Source organism: Aquarana catesbeiana, linkage group LG10 (genome assembly GCF_042186555.1).
Source record: "Aquarana catesbeiana isolate 2022-GZ linkage group LG10, ASM4218655v1, whole genome shotgun sequence".
NCBI lineage: Eukaryota > Metazoa > Chordata > Amphibia > Anura > Ranidae > Aquarana > Aquarana catesbeiana.
In genome coordinates, this window is record NC_133333.1 from 16160852 (window position 1) to 16182618 (window position 21767).

At 46.9% G+C, this 21767-nt stretch overlaps 1 protein-coding gene across 1 annotated transcript in view; it reads left to right on the forward strand.

Annotated features, from left to right (window-relative positions):
* Positions 1 to 21767, forward strand: part of LOC141110387 (beta-1,4-galactosyltransferase 3-like) — a 163677-nt gene that overhangs the window by 62936 nt on the left and 78974 nt on the right. The gene's annotated exons all lie outside the window — the stretch shown is intronic.

Sequence of the window (21767 nt, forward strand, 5' to 3'; positions counted from 1 at the left end):
GGGGGGGGGCGAGTCCTGCTGTCTGTGTCAATGGACACAGCAGCAGCAGGACTCAGAAAGCGCACCCGCACGAGTGCCCCCTTGGAAAGTAGCTCTGTGAAGAATGTGAAGAACAGAATGGCAGCAGTTATTGGTTGTGTAGGAGCGCGGCCGCGGGGTCCTTAACAACCAATGACATTTGAGCTGCCTGGGATTCCCCTCCCCGCCCCCACTTTCTACCCTCCCGCCAGCTGTCACCAGGCCTGGACTGGCCCGGTCGGGCCGCATGTACTAATAAAAGTTGGCAAATGTAACCACAGAGACGCCACCAGCATAAGGCTGTGTAGACAAATCAATAATCCTTGTAGCACCCCATCCTACGGACACTCCTCTGCCCGGCTCCATTATGTTTCTTACCGCATCCCTTGTTTGGCTGGGGGGGGGGGGTCGGGGTGCGCACATTGGCCGTCATTTGACTGGTGGCAGAGCGCGGGTCAGTCAGGCTGGCAGAGGTTGATGATGATAGCATGCTTGGACCCGGTACAGTGTATGCGCAGGCTAGCAAGTCAGGGCTCAACCAATCCCAGGAGCCAGGTCACCATGGTGACTAGATATTGCATCTCGGTGCCTGGGTTCACACCTCTGTGTACTGAAATCGTAATGTCACTCTGTGCTATTTCAGTAAAGGTTCGATTTTGTGCTCTCTCTCTCCCCACAGCTGCGTCCTATTGACTTCAATGCAAAATTGCATCCCATTTACTTCAATGCAAAATCATGTTTAAGTGACTAACTGACCCCCATTGACTTCAATGCAAAAACGCCCCCCATCGACATCAATGCAAAAAACGCCCCCCCATCGACTTCAATGCAAAAACACCCTCCGCCCAACTTCAATGCAAAAACGCCTCCTATCAACTTCAATGCAAGCCCCCCCCATTGACTTCAATGCAAGCCCCCCCCAATTGACTTCAATGCAAAAACACCCCCCCCCCCATTGACTTCAATGCAAAAACGCCCCCCCAACCATTGACTTCAATGCAAGCCCCCCCCCCAATTGACTTTAATGCAAAAACGAAACGCCCCCCCCCCCCCCATTGACGTCCATGCAAAAAAGCAGGTCTGGAATGCACCGATCGCTACAAACTCGCACAGGACCATTTTTGTAATGGTACTCAAAATGCAATCCCTGTGGATCACATCTGTGTGAACCATCTCAGTAGCAACACACAATGTCCAGCCTGTCATGCAAATCTGTGAGTCTGAAATGCATCCAGAATCGCACATGTGTGAACCAGGGCAGCTCCATTCACACCTGGGCGTTTTGGGATTGCACCAGAATCGATGCGATTTTGCTTGTGATCGAAAAAATGCAGGTTCGGGTGTCTTTATTTTCATTATCATTTAAAACATGGTGCGGCAGTCACAGGAAAATCGCATCTCGTGAAGCTTGTCGCTCAAAAGAAGCTCCTGCTTTTTTTTTTTGGTTGACATTTCACGCAATGCGATTTTTTTTTTTTTTTTTTTCCGCGATCGTCGTGCGATTTCACTGCAAAACCCTCACCTCGTTTTAGTTTTTCATTGAACAAAATGACACCTGAACCTGCGTTTTGCGTTGTTATAATGCGTTTTGAGATTGCGGCCAGAATCGGCGCAATGCCAAAACACCCAGGTGTGAACGGGCCTAAAGAAATGAGTTTTCCCCCCTATAACAAGTTTTTATGGTCATTCTTTCCAGGCCAGCCTATGACCCTGGCGTCACATCGGGGTTATTGGCTGGCCGCTCTGCTGTAAGTAAGTTAGGGTGGGGGGATCAGGGGGCGCAAATCACTTGCCTTGCCCCCGGGCGCCGACAACCCACGCCACACTAAAAAAAAATGGCTCCTAAATTCAAAGCAAAATTATCAAGCCTTGGTGCCGGTGGACCAAAAATTTCCTGTCATTTGTTGGTGATTTTTAAAAAATTTTTTCCCCTTTTGCATGAGATAGTTTGTGCACCGGTGTCATTAGCATGCAAAAAAAAAAAAAAGTAGATAAAAGTAAATAGAAAAAAAAAAACATCTTTAGAGGGTTTAATAAATGACTGGGTAGCATAGGAAAAAAACCGAGGATAATCACCTTTTTTCTATGCATTCTTTTTATATGTAAATGTTTGGCAGTTCTCTTTGTATAGGCAGATCGTTTAATTGCACCTGCTCTTCCTGAAGGGATTAACAAACAAACCTGTAAAATGCAGCATCATAATCTTAATGAGACTGCAGAGGCAGCCTGTGTGTCATTAGTGAATGATTCCCAGTAATGCTGTCTAAGCCTTCTGTGTTGGTGTGCCCGTCTCATGCTGGGAGCAACACAGCCGTAACCACAATCAGCACTCAATAGGAGTAAACTACTGTAAACTGGAACGGCAAATCCCATAGGTATTGGGTATAGATTCTGGAAATCGTAAGGGGAAGCTATACGGGTTTTGGTCAGTTTCATTTAGATTTTTCTTACATTTATAAACAGACCTTTCATACCATTTTTCCATTGCTTGAATATTGCCCCTTTCGCACGGGGCAAACTCACGGCTGTGATCCGCTTGCTCAGCAGGGGGGGATCTCTCCGATGATCCCCCGCTTAGCAGGCCGATGACAGGATCGTGTCCGCTTTGCATGCTCTTCTCTATGGGTGGCCTGATGTGAACGGACTACCTGTCTGTTTACATTCGACTGCCATTCGATCCGATCCACCGGATGGAAGGGGAAGGCCCCTTTCACACAATGCGGACCCTGTAATCCTCAATGGCATGCTCAGCATGGAATCTCTCTGCTGGTCCCCGCTTAGTAGGCCGATGACAGGATCGTGTCCGCTTTGCATGCTCTTCTCTATGGGCGGCCTGATGTTGAACGGACTGCCTGTCTGTTTACACTCGACTGCCATTCGATCCGATCCGCCGGATGGAAGGGGAAGGCCCCTTTCACACAATGCGGACCCCGTAATCCTCAATGGATTGCTCAGCATGGAATCTCTCTGCTGATCCCCGCTTAGCAGGCCGATGACAGGGTCGTGTCCGCTTTGCATGCTCTTCTCTATGGGCGGCCTAATGTGAACGGACCACCTGTCTGTTTACACTCGACTGCCATTCGATCTGATCTGCTGAATGGAAGGGGAATGCCCCTTTCACACGAGGCGGCCCCCGTAATCCTCTAATCCTCATCGTCCTGCTCAGCAGGGAATCTAGCCGATGAGAGGATCGTGTCCGCTTTGCATGCTCTTTGTGGGTGGCCTGATGTGAACGGACCGCCTGTCTTGTTTACACTCGACTGCCATTCGATCCGATCCGCCGGATGGAAGGGGAAGGCCACTTTCACACAATGCGGACCCCGTAAACCTCATCGGCATGGTCAGCAGGGGATCTCTTCGCTGACCCCCGCTTAGTAGGCCGATGACCGGATCGTGTCCGCTTTGCATGCTCTTTATGGGCGGCCTGATGAGAACGGACCGCCTGTCTGTTAACACTCGACTGCCATTCGAAGGGGGCCCTAGACCTTCATTTTTTTTTTTACAGTTTTTAAAGTGATCTTTATTTTATAAAAGACAAGGCAGTACATCTCAATAAAGGTGTCATGGCATAATCAGCAAATGTCGCACTAGTCATTTTTCAAAGAACATAAAACATGAGGGATAAAAAAAAACAAGAATAGGATTATTTGTCCAACCAATAACGTGAAGGGCTCAGTAGTCAGGTGGTGGGTAAATGGTGGGGTCTCCTTTCTCCCGCAGAGAAGTAAGGAGTGTATCCTCTGCCTTATTGTCTACATTTCGCTCTAAGTGTCCCCTGGAGAGGGGCCATAATACAAGGAGTTGCCAACCAAGTCCCAGACAGCCCTTAAATTAGAGTATGTCATAGTGATTTAGGGATGGGTCGACCAGTCGACCCATGGCTGATTATGCCATGACACCTTTATTGAGATGTACTGCCTTGTCTTTTATAAAATAAAGATCACTTTAAAAACTGTAAAAAAAAAAATGAAGGTCTAGGGCCCCCTTCGAATGGCAGTCGAGTGTTAACAGACAGGCGGTCCGTTCTCATCAGGCCGCCCATAAAGAGCATGCAAAGCGGACACGATCCGGTCATCGGCCTACTAAGCGGGGGTCAGCGAAGAGATCCCCTGCTGACCATGCCGATGAGGTTTACGGGGTCCGCATTGTGTGAAAGTGGCCTTCCCCTTCCATCCGGCGGATCGGATCGAATGGCAGTCGAGTGTAAACAAGACAGGCGGTCCGTTCACATCAGGCCACCCACAAAGAGCATGCAAAGCGGACACGATCCTCTCATCGGCTAGATTCCCTGCTGAGCAGGACGATGAGGATTAGAGGATTACGGGGGCCGCCTCGTGTGAAAGGGGCATTCCCCTTCCATTCAGCAGATCAGATCGAATAGCAGTCGAGTGTAAACAGACAGGCGGTCCGTTCACATTTTTTAATAAACCAGCCAATGACTTTCAACATTCGGCCCGTGTGTACTAGGCATACAGGGTAACAGCGTGTATTGGGTTAGCAGTGCCGGCATGGGACCGCTTCGTCGTCACTCAAAGCATGGCTCCGCCCTACACGTTTTGACATCTGTCATCATCAGATGGCCACATCTTGTTTTCTTATCTTTATATCAGCCTTCCTCAATGTTTTCAACACAAAGTAACCCTTGAAATAACTTTCCAGTCCCAGGGAACCCCTGATAAAAATCACTATATCTACAACTCATGATACATTAGTGCGATGGTTAGTGGGAAGAATGCTGCTTACACTTGGGAAGAATTACACCCTTACAGATAGCAGATAAGATCATTGGTGTCAGTGGGAACCAGAAATTGCTCATTATTCACGAAACCGGCAGCTAGAAGATTGTACACAATGAAATCATGTGGCTTTGTGTAACTAAAAAAGGCAGCCTTCATTCACACGATGGCTTGTATTTAATTTTTGGGCAAGTTTTAGGCATTTTTGCCAAGGCCCCCTGAAGAAACCTCAAGGCGCCCCAGTTGAAAAAAGGCTGCTTTTTTTGTCAAAGGTATTGGGAGTCTGAGACACAAAATTGCGGGTAGAATGATTTATTCGGATGGCCGGAATCGTACAAAAAAGAAAATGATTTTGGACTGTTAGGATGAGGCTGTGGGAGTCTATTATATTACATATATTGTACAGTCACATCTCTCCGTGCCCTCGGAATACAATCTAAGGTCCCCAGATTCCATGCATACACATATTAGGGCCAATTTAGACAGGACCAACCAACATGTATTTGAAGTGTGGGAGGAAACTGAGCATGTAAGCAAATTGAGAACATGCAAACTTTATGCAGGTAGTGTTGTGGTTGAACCAATGACCTCAGTGTTCAGAAGTGCTAACCACTAAGCCACCGTGCTCACGCTATAACATAAGTTACAAGCTTAACGTGGAACTCCAGGAAAGAAATATTTTTTTTTCTCATACTGTACATCGCAGGACACCGAACAAGTCCTAATCATGACTACCTAGGCCAGTGATGGCAAACCTTGGAACCACATTTCCCATGATGCTCAACTACACTGCAGAGTGCTTGAGCATCATGGGAAATGTAGTTCCAAAACAGCTGGGGTGCCAAGGTTCACCATCACTGGTCTAGGCTATGCACCACCTCTAGGTGAACACACTGGCAGACCAAACATACAGGAAGTCTTACCCATGACATAACCCTTCCCACTCGGTAAGCTCCTTAATTTTTTTGCCAGTGTCTTAAAGGTGATGACCACTGAAGTTTTCTCTTGCTGCATGATTTTACCAGGGTCTTGAGTGATTCCAGCAGGGATTAGGGTGGCCGGTAGGCTGGATCTATTCGGACAGCTGGGAATTCTAGGAGGATGGTGCCCGGGAAGCCCCCCCCCCCGCACTGGAGAAGGAATTCTCGATGGGGAGTGTTGACAGGGGAAAATTGCTCCTGCTGAGCAATTGTCTGCTCCTGGTGCTGGGGCGGGCGGGGGGAAGCCATACCCACCAGGAGAAGACGGTGATTATTTCTAGCAGCTGCTAGTGATAATCGCTAGTGAATCTGGCAGGCTAGTTGTACCCAAGTTGATCGATCAATCAACTTTGGACATTCAGACTGCCCACACACGGTACAAGCCTTGGCTGGTTCAGTAGGAACATTAGAACAGTCTTTGGCTGGCCTAAGATTTTTAGCATCCCCAGCAGCCTTACAGGTATAGTATACCAAGAATTAGAGGGAACCCAGCAAACTTTAAAAACCTTTTTCTCCTGGAGTACCTCTTTAATTGCTTCCCAACTAACCGCTCCACTGTATTGTATCTTGGCCTGATTTTTGGGGTTCAGGGGTGTTTTGTTAGGTAGGTAGTTTTTTTTTTTTTTGTGACTTTACTAGCAAAGTTATTGTATGTATTAGACCTGGAATTCTCAGTTTCAAGCTGCTGCTCCCCATCGTCACTCAAACTTTGGGTGGTGGAGGTAGACCGAACCATGCAGGAGAAAGAAGCCACCACTGATATCTGCGTTCATTGTGTAGGACATCCACAAGCATAGCATTGCGATCATTTCCACTGACACATTTCACCCAGTAGAGACTACGATGAAGCCCTGTTGGGTTAAATGTGTTAGAGGGGACTTTTCTAGGCTGGAGACTGTTGAAGCTATGCTCGTTGGTGTCCTACACCAATGTTTCTCAACTCCAGTCCTCGAGAACCCCCAACAGGTCATGTTTTCAGGCTTTCCATTATTTTGCACAGGTGATTTGATCAGTTTCACTGCCTTAGAAATGACCACAGCCGTTTCATCTGAGGGAAATCCTGAAAACAGGACCTGTTGGGGGTACTCGAGGACTGGAGTTGACAAACCTTGTTCTACACAATGAAAGTAGATATCGGTGGTGGCTTCCGTTTTTGTTCTGCATTGAGGTTAAAATTATGTTGAGTGCATTGCTGAGCTAAGGTCTTTTTTTTATTCAAGTTTATATAATTTTAAGAGAAACTGAATTTTTTTTTTTTTTTTTTTTTTTTTTTTAGCTTCTTTAAATATTAAGAATTAACAGAGAACAAAAAGCAGCTCCATAAAACAGTTACAGAAAAATTGCTGGTCGAGCAAAAGAGTTACCTTCTCCTCTCATTTAATGTGCCCGGCTCTGCACAACTCATGCGTTAAATATTAATCAAGTTTCAGTGCTTGTTAGAAGCAGAGCCTGCTATCCAGGTCAGTGCATACAGCCTGTTCACTCCCCTAATAAGATTTTTCAGCAGATGTTGGCAGGAGGGATAATCGGGCAATGCTTCTGGTTTTATGCCCGTCTCCTTTTCCCTGGGATTTAAGTCTGAAACCTAGAATGATGTTATTATCAGCCAAGCAGATTCATTCAGAATTGGATGGAAGGTGAAAGTCTTGACTGAGCGACCTTTTTGAAGTGGATCTAGACCAAAAAAAAAAAATACAAATGTAATATTTTACAAGCTTATCAGTCCTTCAGTGTGGTGGCTGCATCCTAAGAGTAGCACACTTCCTGTCTCTTTCAAAGAGATGTATGAGTTTTTTTTTTTTTTCTTTAAGAATCATACTTACCTAGGTGGATGCTGCATCTGTCCTCTAGCAGGACCGAGCAATCAAACACCGCTGATCGTTCGGTTCTCACAGCTCCGTGAGCAGAAAGCTGGTGGCTGTCAGCTCTCTGACTCACTTGAGCGCTGAGCTGTGGAGGGGGGGGGGGGGGGACCAGCTCAGGCTCTCATCGGCTTGCTGAGAGGCTGACCTGGGTGCCGGTGTTCTGCCGAGAAAGTTCCCCTCGGCGGATAATGACTCCCCTGTACTGGGCAGGCGCAGCGCGAACAACAAGGGAGCTGCCGAAAATATCTGAAGCTGAACAGCTGTGAGTGAGCTGTACACGGCGCCTGCGCAATGAGCAAGACATTTGGGCCGACGCTGGTGCTACCCTGCAAGGGGCGGGTGTATTACTGTGATAAGGTGTTTATTATTCGCCCCTTGCAGAGTAGCACGAGCATCGGGAGCGTGTGGTAGAATGTGGTGTTAAATGTGCGCAGGCGCGGTGTACAGCCGACGCTGAGTATGTTCGGCTAGTTTTGGCTCGGTAGTGCTACATGGGGGTCATTATCCGCCGGGGGAACTTTTTCGGCAAGACACCGCACTGCGCAAGTACAGGGGGGTCCTTATCCGCCGGGGGAACTTTTTCGGCAAGACACCGGTCCAGGCATGTGGGCGAATCGTGACTTCATTGTCGCAATCTTTCCTGAACCTGGACCGACTCCGTGACGTCAGCGGGCTTTAATCTGCTCGAAACGGGTTACAGGAGTGCAGAACGAACTGCATTCCTGTGATCCACAGGAGAAGTACAGCCAAACAAGCTTTGGCTGTACTTCTCCTTTTAAGTCAACACTTCACTGTATTTGTAGGATCCGTGGTTGTCGCAATGAATGGTTTTCAGGCATGTTTGCCTTTGTTCATCTTCGTTACATGGTGGATTGATAAGGTATTTGGAGGAGGGAGGAGGGGGGGGGGGAGTTTCTCCTTTTTTTTTCTTTTTTGGTGGGGGGGATTGGGAAATGGATAAAGATGTGTTGACTCTTTGTGATAAATGTAAATATGTGATGAGGGTGGTTTAATGGATATGTCAAATTTAATAAAAATTTAGTAATTAAAAAAAAACAAAAACATGGTGGATTGATGGGACTAGTAGTTTATAAAAGAGAGGGAGAACCTTGTTTATGCTGTTGCTGTCTTTTCTGCTCATAGGAAGTGTATTTTTGTTGTATTTTCTGGCAGGATAAAAAGGAATTTTGTTTATTTGCTGTCCGGGAGATTTCTTCTCATTTCCTGTTTTGTCTCTGACAGGAAATGAAGAGACCGATCTCCCCATTGGGTTACAGTAGCAAAAAACAAGAGGACAGGGATTTTAAAGAAGTGTAAAAAAATAAACCTACATACATACCTACCTACCTGCTGCAGCAAACTTGCAAGCTGTCCCTTGCCAGCACTAAGCCCAAGAACCGAGTGATCACACCACCCCTGATTGCTCGGTACTCAAGACCGCTCTGTGCTCTGCCCCTCCAGAACTTACTGGAGCACCAGGCTGGGGAAGTGATGTAAGCGGCTGGCTCTGGCTCTCCGCGGCGTGCTGAGAGGCTGAGCCAGCTACCTGCAAGGCTGCATTCACACCTGAGCGTGTCAAAGTCTCGCGTTTTTTGTACAGGTCACCAAAGAAACTCATTTTTTTGAGCTTAGGTCGTTTTTCAGACGTTTTGCTTCAGGTGACAAAACGCTCAGATGTGAACAGGTGCCGTGCCATTGAAATTAAGGCCCCTTTCACACGATCGGACCTGAACGGGCGCTCCATGTTAGCCTATGGAGCGACGAATGTTTGCGGAGACATGTCTGCTGACATCCAACCCTGTCCGATCCGCTAAAAGCAGATGGATGGCCCTACGTCCAGGTCTGTCGCTATCGGATCGGGTGAGATCTGATGAAAACGGACATGCTGTCCGCTTTTTTTATCCGATCCCTCCATAGGCGGCAGCGGCGCCTGACAAGCCCCTCCCCACTCAGTGAGCAGAGAGGGACCTGTCATCCGCCGGCTCAGTGGAGATCAACGGACAGATCTCCCGCTTAGCCGGCGGACCGAGGCGGACTCCGTAGAAACGGAGTCCGCCTCGTGTGAAAGGGGCCTAAAGGGATTTTGCTTGTTGGACATTTTTCAGGCGTTTTACAAGCGTTTTATGAGCTGAAGACGCTCAGGTGTGAATGCAGCCTAAGGCATCTGGATGGATCTTGACATTATTGTCGAGATCTCTCCAGAGTTTGAAACCCGCTTGGTGACGGCGGGCTTTAGGCCTCTGATGGCTGATTCTGCCTCACAGAAGAGCAGAACTAAGTGCACTCTTGTGACCCACATAAGAAGTATGGTCAAAGCTTTTTGGGCCATGCTTCTTTTTTAACCTATAGATAATAAGTAGTTCTGGACAGACGCACTCCGAATATGCCTGTTATTCAAAAACTACAAACAAAAATACATGCCACAGCAGAACAAAAGAGCTAACGCGTTTCACACTATATGTAGTGCTTAATCATAGCTATGATTAAGCACTACATATAGTGTGAAACGCGTTAGTCTTTTGTTCTGCTGTGGCATGTATTTTTGTTTGTAGTTTTTGAATAAAAGGCATATTCGGAGTGCGGCTGTCCAGAACTACTTATCTATTTGCTATATGCATTGGCAGCACCTGTGGCTTCTCAACTGGTGACGAGATTTACTTTTGGTTGATCCTCCTGGAGTGGTGATACCTCCCTTCTCTATCCTGATTTCTGGAATTCTCTTTTAACCTGTTGCCGCCCTTGTAACACATATGTGAAGTGGCATAAGGGTGGGCTTTAACACTCAGTGGGAATCTTGGGGTCTATTTTGAAGAAAGCCTTAAGCCTCGTACACACTATAAATTAAAAAAAAATTTTTCGTTCAACCCAACGGGCTAATTGTGCTATTGTGTTCTGACAGGACCCCCCCTCCACAGAAGCCTTTCGTCCGGCTGCCGTACACACAGGCCAAATGTCAGCTGGTTTCTATTGAACCGGCCGATGCCGCCTGACATTCGGCCCGTGTGTTCTACGCTTTAAAGTAGCTAAAAATTGAACAATGGCAGCTCCACATTCCACATATTCTCTATACATTGGTCTGAATAGCAGGTGCAGCTGCACTGACAGCTCTATGGTACTGGTCCTGGATGACTTGTAGCGTTGACCTATCGCCCACTTCTCCTCTCTGATCTTTCTCCCTACAGGCAGCAAACAACCAGCCGGTGAGGAGCACCCCTCTGTAGGGAAAACCTCCCATTCTTCTAACCCCCCCAGAATCCATCTCCACCACTCACTAGCTCACCAAGCTCTGATGAAGGGGCCTTTTTTTTTTTTTTTTTTTTTAAGCCCCCGAAATGTGTTGGCATTACAATCATTTAATTTTATTTGGACTTTTTTTTTTGACAGAGCAAAAATTCTCTGGAGTCTGAGACAGCAGCGTGGAACTCGTACTTTCTCTGCGGCTTTTTGCTTCCCTCCACAATGGCAGAGTCAGTAGAGGTTTCCTGTCCCGACTCGCCTTTTCTTGTGGTTTTTCTTAAAGTAGAATAGGAAGCGTCTTCACTTGTGCTGTGCCAGTTTTCCTTAGGCAGCGTTTATAATGTTATTGCATCCAACATCTTTATCACATATGTTCAGGCCTTTATATTTTCATCTTAAATTGGACTATTTTCAGGGCCATCGTGTTCCTAACTTGAGAAGAGTAGGGAGGGTTGTATTTGTGACAAACAGGTTGCAATCTTGTGTTCCCACTGGAGAAATTTACAAATCTCTACTTCAGCCTTTCTTAAACTTTTCTTAAACTTAAAAACTACCCTGGAGGAACCCTTGAAGTTATTTCCAAGTCTCAGCTAAAATCAGTTAACCACTTTGCGTCAGCAGTACGTCATATGACGTCATGGACTTTCAGTGGTGATATCTGAATGATGCCTGCAGGTACAGTCATCATACAGATACCATTTAAAAAAAAAAAATCATAGCGGCAATTCAGCAGCTTGATCAATCTTACCGGCACCAGGAGGGGACGTCCCCCCTTCCCGATGCCCTCCGGTACTTCTCCGGTCTCGCCCGTGCGATCGGCGAGCCGAAGAATGGATCGGTCGCCACCGCAACTTAGCCATTGAGATTTCTGGTGACCGGATGGTCCCTAGTCATCTCTGTGACCCTCGGAGGCCCGGCCGCGACGTTATGACATCACGTCTGGGCCGGCGGATGAGATATCTGGTGACTGCATGGTCCCTAGTCATCTCAATGACCCTCGGAGGCCCGGCCGTGATGTTATGATGTCAAGTCTGGGCCGGCGGATGAGATGTCTGGTGACTGGATGGTCCCTAGTCATCTCTATGACCCTCGGAGGCCCGGCCGCGATGTTATGACGTCACGTCTGGGCCGGCGGATGAGATTTCTGGTGACCGGATGGTCCCTAGTCATCATTATGACCCTCGGAAGGCCCGGCCGCGACGTTATGACGTCACGTCTGGGCCGGCGGATGAGATATCTGGTGACTGGATGGTCACTAGTCATCTCTATGACCCTCGGAGGCCCGGCCACGACGTTATGATGTCACATCTGGGCCGGCGGATGTAAATAATGCCGGGGACTCCGCTGGAAAGGCAGAGACAGTTTATTTTTATTTTTTGATCTTGGTCTTTCCAGCTTGAAGGAGAGATATGGGGTCTGATAGACCCCACATCTCTCCATAAAGAGGATCTGTCAGGCACTATTCCTGTTACAAGGCATGTTTGCCATCCTTGTAATAGGAATTAAAGTGATTAGAAAAAAAATTGTAAAGAGAAAGTATCAAAATGTTTTTTTTTTAAAACGCCCCTGTCCCCGCGTGCTCACGCACAGAAGTGAATGCATATTTAAGTCACACCCACATATGTAAACGGCGGTCAAATCACACATGTGAGGTATCGTCCCGTGCGTTAGAGTGAGAGCAATAATTCTAGCCAAATACCTCCTCTGTAACTCTAAACAGGTAGCCTGTAAAAAAAAATAAAGCGTCGCCTAATGGAGATTTTTAAGTACCAAAGTTTGGCACCATTCCACGAGTGTGCGCAGTTTTAAAGCGTGACATGTTGGGTATCTATTTATTCGGTGTAACATCATCTTTCACATTATATAAAAAGAAATTGGGCTAACATTTACTGTTTTTTTTTTTTTTGTTTTTTTTTTAATTAATGGAACTTTTTTTTCCCCCAAAAAAAAGCACGTTTGAAAAATTGCTGCGTAAATACCGTGTGACATAAAATGTTGCAACGATCACCATTTTATTCCCTCGGGTCTCTGCTTAAAAAAAAACATTTATAATGTTTGGGGGTTCTGAGTAATTTTCTAGAAAAAAAAATGATGATTTTTACATGTAGGAGAGAAGTGCCAGAATTGGCCTGGATGGGAAGTGGCTAATCAGGGAACAGTGGGAAGTGTGCCTCTTATATTGGTGGTCACAATGCCACCCTTACCTACAGCTAAAAAGATCGTTGGTGCCATGCCGTTGGCTTTGCCAAGTGGCATTGGACACGCAACTATGAGGTACCAATAGATGGGAGATCAATCAGTCACAGCTCAAGCAAACTCTTAACAAACCCTGGAGGAACCCTGGTTGGGAATGGCTGCTCTATGTATTAGTATGTGTACCTCTCTCCAGTCTATTGGACATTTGCTATTACTGGGTAGATAATCCCGAAAACCATTTCTATCATAAAGGCCAAATCCAGGAATTTAAAATAAAGCCACCCTTGCAGTGGGGCCCCCTGCACTGCAAGGGCTAGGTGCTCGTTATGCCTAGGGGGGGTACAGGGCAGGCTGTGTTACTCCATTTGACTTCCCTGATCCAGCTGACTTCGGCGCTCTCCTCCTCTGCTCAAAGCTTTGGTCTGCAGGCAAAGCCTTGGGGTCATCGCGTTACAATACAAGGAAGTCCCACTGGGTCGCTCTTTGCAGGACCAATCACAAAGCTCCGCTCATGCGTGCACAGTGGAGAGCTGGCTGTGGTTCCTCAGAAAGCCACAGCTGACTGGCTGACCCCAGGCACTGGCGAAGCTCCGCACGGCCACGCTGTTTTCAAATTATGGCAGCGGGTGCAGGGATGGGATCCCCCCCCATCTGTCACATGGAGGGAGAGCAGGGCCGTCTTTAATATTGATTGGACCCTGGGCAAACATTTTCTTGGGCCCCCCATGCAATTTCACTCTCCACCTGCTCTGAGACATACAATAAATAGCAGCTAGACTTAAAATCAGTTTACTGTATCAGATCAGGCAGCAATTGCGATTGGTTGCCAGCGGTTACAGTATATCATTACTGCTTACTGACTGGTTGCTAGAGGTTACAGCACACATTACGGCTCACTGATCAGTTGCTAGAGGTTACAGCAAATGATTTCTGCTTGTTAATTGGTTGCTAGAGATTACTGTACATCAATACTACTTTACTGATTGGTTGCTAGAGGTTACAGCACATCATCTCCTCACTGCAGGGGGGATATACATATGAATTCCACCTTTATTTACATATTAATGCCGCCAGCCGCAGCTATTTACTTAGTAATGCCGCCGCTATTTACATATGAATGCCAGTTATTTACATGTAAACACAGGGTCTGCAGATGAGTCAACTGTACACAACAATAGGGCAGAGCTGGGCGGCATTAGTACCAGCACTTCACACTGACATATCGGGACACAGCACAGGACTAAAACTTCAAGGGAATTTAAACTGGGATAGTTGGCAAGTATGAGGCAACTGCTTTGGGCCCCACAAAAATGACAGGGCCCAGGGCAGCTGCCCCTTTTGCCCTGCCTTAAAGACGTCCCTGAGGGAGAGGATCAGGGAGAGAAGGTGCAGATACTGAAGGCGAACTTAAACTTTTCCTTTAAGCCAAGTGTGCAGGAGGCCTTAAAGGGCATCTAAACCAAACAACACGAATGCTAAATTTATATATTTTAGAAAATCAGATATGGTGCAAAGTGTGTCAGAGATTGCCTAAATGTCCAATCATATGATAAAAAAACACACTCAACAACCCCCTTTCCAGTAGTGGAAAAAATGTATTAAAAATCGCGTCGGCTTCCAATTTCATAAACACCTAACACCTACATTTCACCATGAAATCAATATGGAAAAAAATTCTTCCTGGTGATTATACATAGGTTGAAAAAAGACACAAGTCCATCAAATTCAACCAAAAAAATATCATACAATCCCATATACACAAACCCACACCCACAGCTGATCCAGAGGAAGGCAAGAAAACCCAGCAAAGCATTCTCCAATTTACTACAGCAGGGCAAAAAAATTCCTTCCTGATCCCCCTGATCGGGTTTTCCCTGGATCAACTTTACCTATAAATGTCAGTACCCAGTTATATTATGTACTTTTAGGAAAGAATCCAGGCCTTTCTTAAAGCAATCTACTGAGCTGGCCAGAACCACCTCTGGAGGGAGTCTATTCCACATTATCCCTCTTCACCAAGGTGCCCACCACCATATACCCCTACGGGTATCTTCTCACCGGCTCCAGCGGATCTCACTGTAATAATGGAGGACAGAAATGCTGGAAATAAAAGATGGGATTAGCCAGTCAAACACCCGGATCTTCTTTCACGTAATCTCCATTTCCCAATGGATATCATTTTTGCAAAGCATAAAAGGGAGAGCCAATAGTGTCGATCGCCAAAACAATTTATCAAAAGTAATAAAAAGACGCCAAAATATTTTGCAGCGGTTACCGGTCCTTAGATGTGGTGGCTGCATTCGTTTTAGGGTGAGGGGGGTTCTCTTTATTTTCACCTGGTGATCCTGCCATTAACATGATTCCTGCGCTAGGGTGACAATGTTCACTCGCTATACTCTATGGAGGACCAATGTTGTCGCTGCAGCTGCAGAACGACTCCCTTCTCTTCTCCAAAACATAGGGGGAGAGGTGTTGTGTGAGCCCTAGCTATAGAAGGGAAGAATAATAAGCTTTTGTGAAGAATGTGTCCTTACAGATCGTCTTGTATCAGCAGATTCCTATGCTGGGGAGAGACACAAGATGTACAATAGACCAGATACCATCGGTTACTCTTTACCTCTCAATATTGCGTAGCTGGGAAATTCCGTCCTCCGTTCAGAATAACAGGTTTTGCCTATTTTTCTCATTCCTGGGTGGACTCAGACGCTGAAGTTTCATTTGGTTGGTCTGCGGCTTTATTTTCCTCAAGTTCGAAACTCTCAAAATGTCTTTATATAACATGGAAACCACTTTCTGAATCCGTGAGGTTCTCGGTTCGGTTTATTGCCAAGTGAAATCTCACATTTATTACGGCCTCTATTCACACCGTGCCAAACTCACAACGTCATCCTCCATCTTTGTATTTGTTAGGCTTCTGTAACATGAACTCTGATTGGTTGTCCGTCTGTTACCTTCTACTCAGTGCGTTCAATAAACCCTGAAGTATGTCCTAGTGCTGGGGTCTCCAAACTGCGGCCCTTTTCTTGCCTTTGCCTTGGGGCACTACCCCCCCCCCCACTGATACCAGCAATGGGGCACTACCCCCCCCCCCACTGATACCAGCAATTGGGCACTACCCCCCCCCCCCACTGATACCAGCAATGGGGCACTACCCCCCCCCCACTGATACCAGCAATGGGGCACTATCCCCCCCACTGATACCAGCAATGGGGCACTATCCCCCCCCACTGATACCAGTAATGGGGTACTATCCCCCCCCTGATAAGAGCAATGGGGCACTACCCCCCCCCCCCACTGATACCAGCAATGGGGCACTATCCCCCCCACTGATACCAGCAATGGGGCACTACCCCCCCCACTGATACCAGCAATGGGGCACTATCCCCCCCACTGATACTAGCAATGGGGCACTACCCCCCCCCCACTGATACCAGCAATGGGGCACTATCCCCCCCACTGATACCAGCAATGGGGCACTATCCCCCCCACTGATACCAGCAATGGGGCACTATCCCCCCCCCACTGATACCAGCAATGGGGCACTATCCCCCCCACTGATACCAGCAATGGGGCACTATCCCCCCCACTGATACCAGCAATGGGGCACTATCCCCCCCCCCACTGATACCAGCAATGGGGTATTATCCCCCCCACTGATACCAGCAATGGGGCACTATCCCACCCACTAATACTAGCAATGGGGCACTATTCCCCCCCCCCACTGATACCAGCAATGGGGCACTATCCCCCCCACTGATACCAGCAATGGGGCACTATCCCACCCTCTGATACCAGCAATGGGGCACTAAATCCCCCCCCCCCCCTTACTGATACCACAAATGGGAACTATCTCCCCCCCCCCCCATGATACCAGCAATGAGGCACTATCCCACCGACTGATACCAGCAAAGGGGCACTATCCCCCCCACCCCATGATACCCCATGATACCAGCAATGAGACACTATCCTCCCCACTGATACCAGTATTTGGGGCACTATCCCCCCCCCCCACCCCCCACCACCACCACCACTGATACCAGCAATGGGGGAACTTTCTTCCCCACTGATACCAGCAATGGGAACTATCCCCCCCATGATACCAGGAATTATCCCACCGACTGATGGGGCCCTACCCCCCCCCCCTTACTGATACCAGCAAAGGGGCACTATCCCCCCACCCCATGATACCAGCAATGAGGCACTATCCCCCCACAGTGATACCAGCATTGGGGTACTATCCCCCCCACCACCACCACCACCACCACCACTGATACCAGCAATGGGGCACTATCTTCCCCACTGATACCAGCAATGGGGCACTATCCCCCCACTGATACCAGCAATGGGACACTATCCCTCCCAATGATACCGGCAATGGGGCACTATCCCTCCTGCTGATACCAGCAATGGGGCACTATCCCTCTCACCAATACCAGCAATGGGGCACTATTCCTCTCACCGATACCAGCAATGGGGCACTATCCGTCCCGCTGATACCATTAATGGGGCACTATCCCTCCCGCTGATACCATCAATGGGGCACTATCCCTCCCGCTGATACCATCAATGGGGCACTATCTCTCCCGCTGATACCAGCAATGGGGCACTATCTCTCCCGCTGATACCAGCAATGGGGCACTATTCCTCCCGCCGATACCAGCAATGGGGCACTATTCCTCCCACCGATACCAGTAATGGGGCACTATTCCTCCCACCGATACCAGCAATTGGGCACTATCCCTCCCAGTGATGCCAACAATAGGGAACTATCCCTCCTAATGATGCCAACTATGGGGCACTATTCCTCTAATACCAGTGACAGGGCACTATTCCCACTCCTACTGACCAGAGGCACTATGTCTTTTTTCTTTTTTAATCCCACTGGGCACAAAGTCAGAAGCATTGTTTACTCCCACTGACTCTGGACATTTGCTACTCTCGGGGGACCACAGTCCGGCCCTCCCTAATGTCTGAAGGACAATAATCTGGCCCTTTGTTTAGAAAGTTTGGAGACCCCTGCCCTAGACCAAGACGAGCAAGTAACCCATGGAGTGCAGACACAGCCCCACTGCAAGGGTAGACTTTTACTTGCCTGGAGTTAGGTTTTAGAGATATCGGATGTGATGTGCGGGGCATCTAAAGGTCGCCCTCCTCACAGTACAATCTTAGTTGGCAAACAAGAAAATATATGTCGTGTGTGTTCATATATATATATTTTATTATTAAGTATTATTATTATTAACACACACAAGTGGAATATGAAGTTCTGTTGGGCAGGACACTCACATTACGCTCCTCTTGCATTTCTCTCTTCAGAGATATCCCGTCCTCTTGCAGGTCGCTGTCTCAGGTGATAATCAGATATTTCGTGATGAAAGCTCTGGTGTAAGCTACAGAAGCAAACTGTGTTGACCTTGTTGAAGGAGAGGACCAGGAGCTCATTCTTTTAAGGGTTAGTTTACCTTTCCATCGAAAATGAAAAAAAATGTTGGAACACTGTACACCCTCCATTCCTGGTCCCCGCTCTACCTAGTTCCATGGGTGGTGATGCCCAGATGTAGTAGAGTAGCTGTCCATGGATTTGACATCCCCGCTCTTCTAACTCTTCTTTCTGTAGGGCTTCCAAGACAGATCAGAGTGATTCCGATCTGGTCAGTGCCGGCACAGAGAATCTCACTGACCGTCCCAGAAGCCCTACAGAAAGAAGAGCGAGGATTTAAAATCCATGGACCGCTACAGTGGCTGCATGGGGGTACTGACAGCCCGTCACACACGGAGGTAAGTGCAGTACCTATGCTGACTAACCTGTTTAACCACTTAAGGACCAGCCTCGTTTTGGGTTTTAGGTGTTTACATGTTTAAAATAATTTTTTTTTTGCTAGAAAATAACTTAGAACCCCCAAACATTATATATTGTTTTTTTTTTCTAACACCCTAGAGCACAGGTGTCAAACACAAGGCCCGCGGGCCGAATCCGGCCCTCCAGGCCATTTCATGTGGCCCTCACACCTCTCCTGCAGCTACAGGAGAGCTCCAGCCCTCCTCTGGTCCTCCTCCAGACCCCTACTTTCTGCTTTCAAGCAATGCATCCAGCTTCTTCCCAGCAGCAGCATAAGGAAAGGGGGGGTGCACTGTGATGTTAGGGAGAGTAGGGGACTCAACTTCTGATGGTGGGGTGGCTCTTAATATCTAATGTAAGGGGAGGGGATGCGCTGGACATCTAATCTTACAGATACAACCGTCCCTTTTGAGGACAATCATAATGCTGATGTGGCCCACGATGAAATTGAGTTTGACACCCTTGCCCTAGAGAATAAAATGGCAGTCCGTGCAATACTTTTTTTGCACCGTATTTGCGCAGCGGTCTTTTTTGGAAAAAATTCACTTTTTTGAATAAAAAAATAAGACAACAGTAAAGTTAGCCCAATTTTTTTTATATTGTGAAATATAATGTTACGCCAAGTAAATTGATACCCAACATGTCACGCTTCAAAATTGCGCCCGCTCGTGGAATGGCGTCAAACTTTTACCCTTAAAAATCTCCATAGGCCACGTTTAAAAAAATTCTACAGGTTGCATGTTTTGCATTACAGAGGAGGTCAAGGGCTAGAATTATTGCTCTCGCTCTACCGGTCGCAGTGATACCTCACATGTGTGGTTTGACCACAGTTTTCATATGTGGGTGCTACTCATGTATGTGTTCGCTTCTGCACGCCAGCTCATCGGGACGGGGCACTTTAAAAAAAAATTTTTATTTTTTTCTTATTTATTTTACTTTATTTAAATTATTTTTTCACTGTTTTTTTTTTTTTTAATTTGGATCACTTTTATTCCTATTACAAGGAATGTAAACATCCCTTGTAATAGAAAAAAGCATGACAGGTCCTCTTAAATATGAGATCTGGGTCCTCTTAAATATGAGATCTCAAAAAGTCCTCAAATCTCATATTTGGACTTGAATGCAAAAAAAAAAAAAATGTTGTTTAAAAAAATGACAAAAAAATATGCCTTTAAGACAAATGGGCGGAGCTGACGTTATGACGTCGCTTCCGCCCTCCTATGGTATGGAGATGGGTGGGGGCCATCTTAGCCTGACTCGTCTCCATACCCAGGAAGTGACAGATCCCGATCGCCTCTGCCGCTACCAACGGCTCCGGTAAGCGGCGGGGGAGGGGGGTGGCACTTCTCCCGCTGCCGATAACGGTGAACTCGCGGCGAATCCGCTGCGGAGACCGCCATTACCGAGATATCCCCCTTCAAAGTGCCGACGTATATGTACAGGAGCCGGTCGGGAGGTGGTTAAGAAAGATATATACACTCATGGGCCACTTTATTAGGTCCACCTTGCTAGTACCGGGTTGGACCCACTTTTGCCTTCATTCTTGGTTGCATTGGAAACGTTCCTCGGAGATTTTGGTCCATAGTGACATGATAACATCACACAGTTGCTGCAGATTTGTCAGCTGCCCATCCATGATGCCAATCTCCACCACATCCCAAAGGTTCTCTATTGGACTGAGATGTGGTGAGTGTGGAGGCCATTGGAGTACAGGGACCTCATTGTCCAGTGGTGAGATGATTGGAGCTTTGTGACATGGTGCATTATCCTGCTGGAAGGAGCCATCAGAAGATGTGTACACTGTAGTCATAAAGGGATGGACATGGTCAGCAACAATACTCAGGTAGGCCGTGGGGTTTAAACAATGCCCAGTTGGTACTAAGGGGCCCAAAGTGTGCGAAGAAAATATCCCCCCCACCATTACACCACCACCACCAGCCTGAACCGGTGATACAAGGCAGGATGGATCCATGCTTTCATATTGTGTACACCAAATTCTGACCCCACCATCTAAATGTCACACCTGAAATCCAGACTCATCAGACCAGGCAACGTTTTCCCAATATGAGTGGCACCCGGTGTGGTCTTCTGCTGCTGTAGTCCGACTGGTTCAATGTCTTGTGCATTCAGAGATGGTATTTTGCATACCTTGGGTGTATTTGAGTTATTGTTGCCTTTCTATCATTTCGAACCAGTCTGCCCATTCTCCTCTGACCTCAACAAGGCATTTTTTTCCACACAACTGGGTATTTTCACTTTTTGCCACCATTCTCTGTAAACCCGAGAGATGGTTGTGTGTGAATCCCAGTAGATCATCAGTTTGTGAAATATTCAAACCAGCCCGTCTGGCACCAACAACCATGCCAGGTTCAAAGTCACTTAAATCCCCTTTTCTTCCCCATCCTGATGTTCAGTTTGAAGTTGTCTTCACCACATCTAGATGCTGTGATTGGCTGAATTTGTGTTACCAAGCAATTGAATAGGTGTACCTAAATAAAGTGGCTGGTGAGTGTATACTTACCTATTTTCAGCATGCTTCAGTCTTTTAAGACTAGTTCGGTTTAGCCAGGCATTTCTACTTTTACAACTTGCTGACCGGGAACAGTACATATACATTATGTAAAATAAATAAAAATGCCATAAAAATATCCTATAGTTTGTAGACGAGATAACTTTTGCGCAAACCAATCAATATACCTTTATTGGGATTTTTTTTACCAAAAACATGTAGCAAAATACATATTGGACTAAATTGATGAAGATGTTTTATATCAGAAAATAACATTTTTTTTTTTAATTGTCGCTCTTTTTTTGTTTATAGTGCAATTAATAAAAGCCGCAGATGTGATCAAATACCACCAAAAGAAAAAAAGGACATCAATTTTATTTGGGTACA